At 32.8% G+C, this 9,220-nt stretch overlaps 1 pseudogene; it reads right to left on the bottom strand.

Annotated features, from left to right (window-relative positions):
* Nucleotides 1-3,888: 3,888 nt before the first annotated feature.
* LOC147789973 (exopolygalacturonase pseudogene) lies at nt 3,889-4,650 on the bottom strand (annotated as a pseudogene).
* Nucleotides 4,651-9,220: the final 4,570 nt, after the last annotated feature.

The following is a 9,220-nucleotide window of genomic DNA, read 5'->3' as shown; positions in this document are numbered from 1 at the left end:
TTTGAACTACAAAAGGTTAGTACTCAAATACCTTGAGTTTTAATACTTATGAACAAGCTAGTTATTTACTATAATTGATGTTCTAAGAGTTCCTAAGATCCAAATTGCTTCCGCATGTTTTATATTAACACCATCAATAACTTGTCGAGCTGGCTTGTATCGGAAAGTAGCACGCCCCAACCTTGGGCGATCTCATGGCCTGTGCGACGGGTTCGCCAGTTCACTCCTCCATGGACGACGAGCAGGCTGGCACTCACCATGTTCCTCACCTGGTACAAAGTTATATGTCGTAGCGCCTCATCCTCAGACGTCGGATACCGCTACGAAGGTTAAATCTTCTGCTCAGGTGTGTGTACCAAGATTGTTGAAACTCTAGAGCCTATAGAGTAAGTTGGTGGTTCCCTACTATGACATGGATGCGATAAGAGCCTATAAGTATGTTGCTTACTGAATATATTTATACTCATTCTTATTTACATTTCTTTTTCAGGTCTGTGAAGCTACCGATCGTGGTGATAGGGTTCTCGGGAGCTTAGAAGTCAGAGAGGAATTGTCAACTTGAGGCGTTTTTCTAGACTACGTACATATAGTTGTCACTTAATACATGTCATATTTGTTGGGATTTATGCCTTAAAGCCTCGTAATTAATTATTTAGGTTTTTAACAATAATTTTTATTATTTTATTTATAATTTAATTGTTATCCATGGTATGAAAATCCAAGGTTATTAATGTAATCTTGAACAATATTTGGTTGACATACAAGAGGATCGTGTTCAAGTAATAACCTAAAGAGTCTATAGTATATGGATAAAGTTGGATGTCTTATCCTGGTAACACTATTGATATGACAGACTTTGTAATTGTTACAAATGATTTGATTCAAATCGTTCATGTGGAGACATGTAAGTGGGGGTACCCTATACAATGAGTTTGTATAAGACTGAACCAAGAAATGATTAATCTCTCTTTATAAATCCGTTAATTGAGAAGATTAATATTTCACACGATGATTATGTGCGAGTCGATCTTAATCCTGAGTGAGTTATGAACTTCTGCCTGTGAGGGCTTGTCCTTTAATTTACATGGGTGAGAATTGCCCTTTAGGCCGATTCAATATGCCTACCATTTTAGGGACTTGACCAAATAGGGAGTTTGGAACATAATATCATGAGATGAAATTCACTCCTTCCCATACGAGGAAACTAGATGAGTTGTTCTCTTAAGTACTTATTTCGGGACTTGAACAATGGGGCCCCACCCTCTCACTGGTCCGAGAGGGACTTAGTTTATGATTGGATCATAAACAAATTGTTTATTAGAGAATCAGTGGTATTTAAGTTGAAAAATGTAATTACAGGGGTAAAACGGACTTTTGACCCTGCTGTAGTTATGAACAACTCGTGAAGGATCGACTTGCTTGTAATGATTATATCAATGGACATAACTTGTCCTACAGTGCATAAGAGTGCAACTCTAGGTTTATAGTGGAGTGACCTACCGTTAATGAATGGAAATTGATTAATTAAAAAGTTTAATTAATTAATTTTGTATCATTGGAGCTTGTAATCGGTAGGTCCATAGGGTTTCCTTGCTAGCTCATAGTAACGCTAAAGGTTCAATTTATTTGAAAGAAAATTTGAAGGGTTCAAATTGGTATTTAATATATTAGATATATTAAATATAAATGAGAAAATAAATTTAATTTGAAATGTCAAACTAATATTGAATATATTAGATATATTAAATAAATTGAGAAAATATATTTAATTTGAAGGTTTCAAATTAATATTTAATATATTAAATATATAAAAAAAGAAAAATATATTTATTGTATGAGATACAATTAAATATTAAATCAATTAATGTATGATACATTAAATAAAAATATATTTAAAATTTGAATGAGATTTAAATTAATTAAATATTTATTAGGATATCTTATAATATTTAAATATAGTTTGTATAAGGTATTATATCCTAGTAATATTAAATATGTAAATATATTATTGACAAAAATTCTTGAAGAGTCTCTATAAATAGACTCTCGGGTTGAGCCAAACACACCAATCTCTCTCTTTCTCTCAAAAATGAAATTACATCTCGAGAAATTTCTCGAAACCGAGTACATCTTAGGAGGCATGAAACGGATTACATCTCCAGAAAAAAAAAAAAAAAAAAAAAAAAGCAAGAACCTCTTAAACCGATTTATGTAATGTTCCATGAACAAGATATGAACCAAATTTTTTAGTATGAATTTGACACCCAATGGCTCTAGCATTTGACATCTTTTGCAATATGACCACATTATTTACTCCTCATGAAGTGTTTCTAAGCAGGGAGATTATTCTTACCGATCAACATGAGTTGTTTTTAGCATATTTTGTCTTTACCCACATGTTTGTTAAGAAAATTTCAAGAGGTAGCCAAACATAATATTGTTCGAAACTAAACACTCTTAACTTTTGAGTCTTATGCTTGAAGCATCAAAGTAGGCAACATGATTTTTAGAGATAGTTTTCACTCCTAGGAGCAATTCAAAACAAGTAACTAATGTGACCATATCATTGAAGAGGCAAGAAATTGTGGGGGCCATTAGATGCCAAATTTGGATTCCCAAGGTCCAAATTTTAGGTATGAGATTACATCTTAGGAGGCATGTGAGTAAGGAAAAAGCATGCTACAAAAAATGGTGTTGGTTTGTGTGGATAGTTTTCACTCTTATAAGCAATTCAAGATAAGTTGGTAATGTAGGTATGTCATGGTAGATGCAGGGGAACGTCAAGGGTATCAGTTGCTAGTTGCTGAATCCAAATTTGAAATCGTGGTCCAAATCTTAGCAGGGAAACATTTGCCATTTCCAAATGGGTTAGTTCCTTTTTTTTTTTTCTTTTTCTTAAGATTTTATTCTAAACAATAAAATCAAAAGATTTAATTATGTAGTAAGGGTTGTTTGAGTTGAATAAATTTATGATCCAATTAATTGCGTTAGGTCTAAAAATATCTCAACTCGACCCAGCTAAACTCACGAACAACAAATATCTTAAGACTTGAAAACACGAAACATAGCATCATGGATCAAGACCAAATTCTGTTTTTATTTTCTCTCTTTTGTGATTTCTATTATTTTTTGGCCTTATTTACCATGGATTTGGGCAAATTTTGATGAGTTCTGGTACATTAAACTCCTATAACATTTAGCTACTTTTGATATTTAATTTTTCTAGGACTATCGACATTTTTCCTATAACTAAACTTGGTCGGGATAAATAGGTAGATAATTCGATATTAAATGTAAATTCCTAAAATACATATTAATACTTGTCACTTAATTTTCTAATCTGAAAGCTAAATTTTAACAAGTCATATCCAAAAGTTGCAACCAAAATTACACTATTGATGAAAAAGATAGATTTAAGGACACGACTTGTTGGATTACTCACCTCAAATTTTAATTCTTCTTTAACAATAAAGATGGATCTGTGCAATATGGGAAGTAGTTAGGAGATTAAATCTAACTCATCCATTCTGTCTAAAAGATTTCTAATGGTAATTGATTTGTTTAGGGTAACTAATTGAAAGAGGAGTTAGATATTTTTGTTGGTTAAAGATTCTTTTCTTGAGTAATCGATTAGTTTTTTTTTTAATAATGGTTGTTACAATTACATTGTCTTATTTCGAATTCAAAACTAGAACGAAAAAAAAACAAGACTTGGAACAATTTTATTATATAAGGTGGTGGTAATAAAAACATTAGGTTGTTCACGACATAAAGTCTCCTTCAAACAGTCGACCATCTTATTTATTTCGAAAAGTACAACAAAAGAAACTCAAAAGAATGAGAGTCAAATGGATAGAGGCGGTCTTCTTTTTTAATTAAGGTTGTCTATTATATTTGAAGTTCTATGGCAATGAACAATCCATTGGACAACATAAGGAGAGGAGCATATCTTGGGGTTCGGTCTTCCTGAAATGATAGGTTTCACATTCGTGCATTGGGAAGAAATAGGACCTTTTATTCCATTGTAAGTGAGGTCAATGTTGCTTACTTTTACATCGTCACATGGTAAGTGACGGCTGCAAATAAGTTTGATTGCCAGCAGAGTTGCAGAACTTCCTCTAATGTTCTTGAAGCTCACTGTACTAATCTTAATTTTTGAAGGAATCTGAAAATTAAAATGAGACAACAAATGGTTTATTTGTTAAGTTATAATGAAAAAATGAATGAAAGGTTCGAGAATGCGATCCATACCTGCCGATTGCACTGATTCCACGGACAATACTCTTGGTCTATTAGAATAGGGTTGCTAACATTGACCATTATAATGTCCAAAAAGTGCATATTGGTGGCGGTGCTGCTAGCAGCAGAAGCTGGCCACGTTTTGATCCTAACACCATTAGTGGTGTTAATTAACGTGCAGTTCTTTACGATGACACCTTCAACAAGTTCTTCGTTAGTGTATCTTCCAAGACTTCCGATGCTTATTCCATGTCCTGGTCTGCACGTCACGTTGGTGACTTCAATTAGTTTGCTTCCATCTCCAAGAGAAATGCAATCATCTCCAGTTGCAATTTTGGACTTTGTGATTGTGATCTTATTTGATGGACCGATGTGTATTCCATCAGAGTTTGGACTGTTTTCTGGTGTCATTATATTGATATTATTGATATTATATTTGATGGACTTTAAATTTGACGTGGGTATAGAGACTAAAAAGAAAAATGATTCTAGTTTTTTAGAACAATATTTTGTATACCAAAGGTACAAATACTTTTCGAAATGGCTCTTGTAGCTTAGTTGGTTAGAGCGGTCATTTCGTATCCGAGCTTTAGGTTCTAGGTAGGCCAGCAAATACAGTATACAAATTATATGTTGCTCAATGGCCATTAGAGACAAAAAGTGAAGAAAATGAAAAATAAAAAGAAATATTTGACGTGGGTATAGAGACTAAAAAGAAAAATGATTCTAGTTTTTTAGGGGAACAATATTTTGTATACCAAAGGTACAAATACAGAAACTTGGAAGTAAAAGAATTTTCTTTCTAAGGGGAGCACTCAATCTATGTGTATCTACCTTTTCGGTTGAATTCTTGTCGAAAATTAAAATTCTTATTATAAAGCAAGTTTGAATAATTAATTTCAACTCGTGCCAATATCTAACTCATGGAAAAAAATAAGACCAATGGGCTGCATAGGAAGCGGCACTCCCATTTCACTTTTACATCCATACATGACCTAAAGATAAAAGGGAAGACCTCGACAAGATTAAAACCACGGAATGAAAATAATTTTAAGTTTGCATTACAAGGAAATCAATTGAATTCGAGGACGAATCCTCTTGAAGAATGGGAGAATGAACGAATAAGGTGTCTTAATTATGCCACAAAAACTTCTTGGTGGATAATAAGATTGTAGGGTAGGTGTTTAAATTTAGAGATGTTTTATAGTATTTTTTTCACTTTATAATATTATATTAAAATTCTAAGTTAAAATTAATTAATGGACGTTATGGTATTGATGGACAAGACATTTACAACATTTCAATAGACTATATATTACTTTAAAGGTTTATTTTCAAGGTTATAAATAGTCATTTATGTTATTAGTATGGTACAAAGATTTTCGATATTAGAATAAAAGTTGAATAGTATGCTTCTTTACCAATGAACTTGTTCTTTTGCATTTCTTGTGTTTAGATTTACGTGCTAGAGTTATGCAAGTAGGCTTGACTGAGTTATTCTGTGAAGCGATTCGAATCATGAGTTTATAAATGAGTTTTTTTGTTTTTTTTTTCTTTTTACTCTTTATCTTAATCATTGAGGTAATCGGTTCAAAAACTTTCTCTTGGATTGATTGCTTATCGTTTTGTGGTTTCTTGGATAATTTAGATCTAAACATCTTGTTCTTCAACAGTAATATTAGATCGAATTTCAAGAGTTTCATAACATATCTATTTCGTAATACAATTTTATTTGATTTGGGTTTACCTTAAAAAGACAAATTAGTATTTTGCTTATTTTTCTCATTCATATAAATATGTCTTTTGGTTTGTATTTTATGATACACTAGCTTGGGTGTTTATTCGTTTGGTGATTTAAGAATTGGTATGTTTTTTGTTTCAAGTAGCTCTTGTAGCTCAGTTGGTTAGAGCACCCGTTTAGAGCATTATTGCCCTTTAGTACGTATTCTCCATGATTGTGAGCTAGTACATTGAATAGAATAGAGAATATTTCTTTCCGTCAACAAAAGAGGATCGTTCCCCAAATGTCCATTTACAACATGAACGTTATATGTCGTAGGTACCTGTTTATATGTTGAATTCTTGTAACAACTTGAACCCCAACAAAAGCTACAATTAACTTTATTATAATATAAGATTAAAGCCATTTTTCGATCTTGCTTCCACTATTGGTACAACAATTGGTATCATAGTTTTGTGGTTGTAGCATTTCGGCACACAACAAGTGGTATCAGAGCTTTGAAGGTTGTATTAACTTTATTATAATATAAGATTAAAGCCATTTTCGATCTTGCCTCCACTATTGGTACAACAATTGTTATCATAGTTTTGTGGAGCATTTCGGCACACAACAACTGGTATCAAAGCGTGGTTGTCGTATTTCGGGAATTCTAAAAGTTTTGACCCCCATCAACCATGAAACGTGCTCACAATCGTGTTATGTAGTATGCCATGTAATGTGGGTCATGTGAGACGCCATGTAATGTAAGAAACATATATGCGATGTTAGCACTACTTATGTAATGTCATGTTAGATATGTTAAGGGACCTCATGATGTATGTCACGTGCATCGGGATTCTTCCCCTTTATGTTACGAAAGAATGAAATACGATATTTATGTTTGTCATGATATCATGCGGGCCCTTTTCTATTCTGTGGTGTTCGGCTACGTGTAACACGTTGTGCTCGACCAAGTCAGGTCCAGGGGGTATGTTTACGAGGTCGCCTGGTGGGTCCATGTACACGTACATGGGTCGTGTGTGAAGGAGTACCACACACCCAACCCTACCCAGAATAGGAAAGCTGTGTGAAGGAGTACCACACACCCAACCCTACCCAGAATAGGAAAGCTCCCAAGGCTATGAAAAGTTTATGAAAAGTCAAGGTCCATGAAAAGTCAAGGTCCCGCGCATATGATGCATGTGTTTGCATTCCTAACCCCAATAGTGGGTGACTTACTGAGTATTTCATAAAATACTCAAGCCTCAATACCCTACATTTTTTTTTCGGGTAAAGGCATGGCAACAATGTACGGTTGACCAAGCTTGAAGCTGAGAACACATGTAAATTGGAGATGGGATATTTGTAGGAGTTTACCCTTGGACTGTTTTACGTTACAGTATTGCTTTATTTAGATTTATTTTTAAATTCATTTAGCTTTATTTAGATTCATTTTTAAATTTAGTTATTTGAAGGTGGAGATGGGATATTTTTAGGAGGTAAGAGCTTTATTTAGATTCATTTTTAAATTCAGTTATTTGAACGTGGAGATGAGATATTTTTAGGAGGTAAGCCAATGAGAACCTTGGAGATGGGATATTTTTAGGAGTTTACAGCTGAGAACCTTGGAGATGGGATATTTTTAGGAGTTTACCATTCGATTGTTTTAAGTTACATTGATTTATTTTTAAATTCAGTTATTTGAAATTCTAATTCATTCTTAAATTCAGCTATCTGATAGTTTATTTTTGGAGATAAGGTTGTTTTGGAGCGGATTCATTTTTAAATTCATTTATTTGAAAGTTTATTTTTGGAGCGGATTCATTTTTAAATTCATTTATTTGAAAGTTTATTTTTAGAGTTAGGGTTGTTTCAAATTCAGTTATTTGAAAGTCTAGATTCATTCTTAAATTCAGTTATCTGAAAGTTTATTTTTGGAGATAAGGTTGTTTGGGAGCGGATTCATTTTTAAATTCAGTTATTTGAAAGTTTATTTTTAGAGATAAGGATGTTTTGGTTCGATTACGAAATAGAAGGTTATTTATGATGAGCTTACGCTTAATAAGTTATGTATGCATATTATGTATGCATGAGTGACGTCACTAATTAGGTTAAAGAAAATTAGGGTCGTTACCGTTGTTCTAAAAAAAGTTGACTCTTAAGGTTAAATTGGTAATCATCTCCACCGATTAAGCAAATTATGAACTTGTTGTAAATTGTCATAAATTTTTTTATTTAATTTAGTTATTAACTCGTTTTGGTTAAATAAAAATATTAATTTGGTTATTTAATCTTTAACCATTTTAATTAATATCTTATTTATTTTGGTTATTAATCCTCATTTAGTATATATATAACATTCATATTCTACCTGAATTATCCCTATATAAAGGGTTTGTCTAGGAGATTGAGGATATCGGAATTTGATTGAGTTTGTGTGTCACATTGTATTTTGAGTGACATTTTGGAGAAACTTTTTTGTAAGAGACTTTGTAGCGTGAGAGTGAAGTATTCACTTGTAAACACTTTGATTATTAGTATACTTGTAAACACTTTGATTATTAGTGATTGGTGGCTATACGTGGATGTAGGGGAATTTCTTGTCTCTGAACCACATAAATCTTTGTCTTTTTGTTAAAATTTCATTAGTTGGTGTTGTGAGTACATTTGATCTTGCTTCCACTATTGGTACAACAATTGATATCATAGTTTTGTGGTTGTAGCATTTCGGGGCATAACAAATGGTATTAGAGCTTTGAAGGTTGTATCATTTTTGTACAAGTGGTATCAAAGCCTGGTTGTGGTATTTGGGGTATTCTAAAAGTTTTGACCCCATCAACTACAAAACATGCTCACAATCGTGCTTATTTTCTTGAAAATCAATTTTCAAGAATTGTATTTTTCTACTTTCATCCAGATTACTTGTTACAAATGGCAGAGTCATCTGATATTAAATCAGGATGTGGATCGAGAATTTTGAGTTTTAATCTTGAAGTAGAAAAATTTGATGGAATCAATAATTTTGGTGTTTGGCGCAAAGTTACTGATTTGTTGGCCATGCAAGACCTTGATGCTTCTCTCGTAGCGAAGATGCCTGAAAACATAATGAAAACATGACAGACGCATAAGTATGTATGACTCAAATTTGATCTTGGTTATAACATATGTGAAGATGGAAAGCTCAAAGATTGGAATTGAGAGAAGTTCAATTGATCCAATTTTGGTTTCTAGAAGATGTAGATGGAAGATTTTCTGTACCAG

This window comes from Cucurbita pepo, chromosome 12 (assembly GCF_057944985.1).
Source record: "Cucurbita pepo subsp. pepo isolate OVF chromosome 12, ASM5794498v1, whole genome shotgun sequence".
NCBI lineage: Eukaryota > Viridiplantae > Streptophyta > Magnoliopsida > Cucurbitales > Cucurbitaceae > Cucurbita > Cucurbita pepo.
Note: the sequence above shows the minus strand (reverse complement) of the source record. Positions and strands in the feature narration are given on the sequence as shown.